This window comes from Canis lupus, chromosome 12, assembly GCF_011100685.1.
Source record: "Canis lupus familiaris isolate Mischka breed German Shepherd chromosome 12, alternate assembly UU_Cfam_GSD_1.0, whole genome shotgun sequence".
NCBI lineage: Eukaryota > Metazoa > Chordata > Mammalia > Carnivora > Canidae > Canis > Canis lupus.
The window spans coordinates 2928871-2932295 of record NC_049233.1 but is presented as its reverse complement, the minus strand read 5'-3'; the positions used below and the strand labels follow the sequence as shown (position 1 = coordinate 2932295).

The following is a 3425-nucleotide window of genomic DNA, read 5'->3' as shown; positions in this document are numbered from 1 at the left end:
GCCTGATGTGGGACTCGACCCCAGGTCTCCAGGATCAGGCCCTGGGCTGAAGGCAGTGCTAAAGCACTGAGCCACCTGGGCTGCCTAGGAAATCTGTTTTTAGTTAGCAAAGGGCTCACTAACTGGACTTGGAAAACTTCAAAAAGCTAAATACAAATCTCAAAGTGAATTCATTTTTGCATTGCACTTACTGCTCTCAAGACTGTGGCATCCAAAGGGAAGAGAATGCGTATGATTGTACATACTGTGCTGAGGTTGTCACATCCATGATCTCTTGTTTTTGTCATTGCCTCTGTATCTGCTCATCTATCTGTACTCCTCACTGGTTGAGAACTTCCAAAAAGGCAGGGACGAGTCTGTCCTGTCTCTGCCGTGAGCCCAGCATCCAGCACAGTATGACACATGCACACAGCCCCTGACTCCGTGCCACAACTGACCTGGCTTCTTGTGTTTGTTTTAATTGCTGAGTCAACAGCTTTCTTCTTGGTCGCTTGTTTTATACTTATTAGATAAACCAAAAGAACTGTTGAGTTGGTTTTACAAACATGTGTAGAGGCATACATGGCTGAAATTAACCACCTAACAATAGAACATGTCTATGTTCAGAGTCCATCAATGGTTGGGGATTTTGAGGTATTTTCAAGTATGGAAAACTGACTGACTTAGCATCTTCATCTCCAGCACATGCACATTGTCTCATGTGATAATTAAGGAGTGTGACGGTCCTCCCAAATCCATAGTACATGTTTGCTGCAAGAGTTAACTGCAATTTTCTGGTCTTTATCTCCAACCCTGGCTAAGCCAACACAGTGTCTCCTTGTTGAGTATCGATTCTCCAGAAGTTGCTGTGCTGCTTGGATTTCATTCATATACTAAGAAGGTTCATAGGTCTTCCTTCTTTTGATGAGATTTTCCAAAGACTGCTCCTTTACTTCGATGTCTAGTAAGGAGAGTGTGTGTGTGTTGTTCAGTCTATTCTTCTTCACTTTGTCAAAGAAGCTTTCTGGTCTCCAAGTGTCTGTCCAAAAAACAATAGAAATTTTCTCTCCACATTTATACAACTGTAAACCACAGCAGCCTACAGCATTTATTATGGAAGCATTTTGAATAACTCGATAAGAGATTCCCAGTTTTGTTCCTCCCAGAATAAGATCACTGTGTATTGTATCCCCAAGTGGATTATCAACCATGAGGAAAGCAACATCATTGATATCAGCATCCTTCAAAATATTATCTGCTTCTTGTTCCACTTCTTCCCTATCAGCAAGAATCAATTTTCTTCCATGCTCTTCCAGGGTTTTCTTCCCTACTGTCAAGACTAAGGTATAGGCTTCCAGATACACTTGAGTGCAGCATTTTACAGCTTCCAGGCCCTTGAATGTTGATGTTCTTGGCATCACCCAAGCCCAAGCTAACCAGGTAACACATTTCAAAGTCCAGGGGGACAGAGACCACCAACTGCTCCCTTTCTGAAGAAGCAGTTAAGGATTGGAGTGCTTCTTACACTGAATTTGCATCCTGCATAAACATGAAGCAAGACAGGGGCACCTGGGTGACTAATTCGGAGACTGCCTTCATCTCAGGTCATGATCTCGGGGTCCTGGGACTGAGCCCCACATCAGGCTCCCTGCTCAGTGCGGAATCTGCCTGTTACTCTCTTTCTGCCTCTTCTCCCCCTCCCTGCTCATGCTCTCTCTTTCCCCCTCTCTCTCAATTAATAAAATCTTTAAAAATATGGAGCAAGACATTTTTAAGTGTAGTAACACTCTTTCTTCTTTTATGACTAATTTTTTCTGAGGAGCACTGATCAAAGAAAGGAAAATGGCTCCTTAGACCTACTTTGAAGGGTGTATCTTCCCTGAATCTTTGACACTGCTTTGCAGAGCGATAGTGGACCTCACTCCAGGGAGTGTCTGTCTCCTGTGAAGCCTATATGTGAGGAGAGAGGGTGTGGTGGTGTTTAGTGATGCCTCCTTGGCAATTGGAGACTGAAGAGGGAGGTCTGCTCTACAGGCCGGGATCATGAGCATTCACCCTCTTTTTATTTAACACCTTGCATTTCTCATCAAAGAAATGACAGTAAAATATAGAAAGCCCCATTTCTTTCTTCTAACACAACCTCTACCCTACTTATGTGACCAAATATTTCCCAGTCTGGATATGAAATCTTCCATTATGAGAAACTCTCTAGGATGTCCATTCAATATGGTTTGTAGTTGTGGAATTTTGTGATCCGGACATATGGTAGAAAAGAGCATTCTTGTAGCAATTTGAATTGGAATCTAGATGGTGCCTGGCCTCTGAAAGTGCCCTCCAGCCCAGTGTCATATGAGAATTCATCCCCCATCCCGCTGCCCCTCCAATTCCACATCTGTGCTGTTAGCTGAGTTTGGATAGTCCGTGAGAACGGGGAAGAATGAGATGGCAAAAGAGAATCCAGCCGTCTGTTTGTAGTTAATGCTGGGTGCTCTCTTATCACTCTGAGAACTGGAAAGTTATTGGGAGAATAAGTACCACATGGACTAAAAATCTCTATTGGTCTTTGGGTAGAAAAATGCAAACAGGAGTTTTGCCATGTTCCCCGTCCAATCTTTCTGTCCTCAAAAACATCTCAATGAATATCATGGAGGGGAGGGGGCAGGGATTTAATCCTCCATCCGGGAAAACTTTTTTTTTAAGATTTAATTACTTATTTGACAGAGAGAGAGCACAAACAGGGGGAGCAGCAGGCAGAGGGGGAGGGAGAAACAGGCTTCCCACTGTTGGTCCTTCCAACAGGGACCTCAGATGCTTGGATTCAGGACTCAATCTCAGGACCACGGGATCATGACCTGAGCAGAAGGCAGATGGACTGAACCACCCAGGCGCCCATCAGGGAAACCTTTTTTTTTTTTTTTTTTCAGGGAAACCTTTTTAAAATAACTTTTCATGCCTAGGTATCATAACCATGTTACATGACATTTGAAAACATAGTGAAAAGTTTTGCATTTTTATTATTTTTCTTTTTCTTAGGCATGCTCTTTTTCTTAAACACAATTTTGAATGTAGTGTATATGCAAGGGGGTGAACTTCTTCATGTACCTAACACCCTAAATGCTTTCCTTTGTGGAGAATCCAGATGTAGTGATGTGTTTTTGAAAGCAAATATGCTATACTTTTTTTTTTTACTTGAATAACTCACAAGGAAGGAAGCTAGATTTAGAATCTAACTTGGCAAGATAATATGTAGATATGGTTAATTATAACAAAATCAGCAAGGTCTCAAACTTGGTGTTATCAATATAAGGTCAATGGGCAAATGTAACTTCATATAACAAATATAGTTTTAACTTGAAGTGAACACACATACTTCGCTATGACAAATTCAATTTTCTACAATAAAAGAAAACAAAACCTTAAATTTTAGGTTATAATTTCTGGAGTTA

At 41.6% G+C, this 3425-nt stretch overlaps 1 pseudogene; it reads right to left on the bottom strand.

Moving 5' to 3' along the window:
• Positions 1 to 485: 485 nt before the first annotated feature.
• On the bottom strand, positions 486 to 1428 carry LOC119876845 (annotated as a pseudogene).
• Positions 1429 to 3425: the final 1997 nt, after the last annotated feature.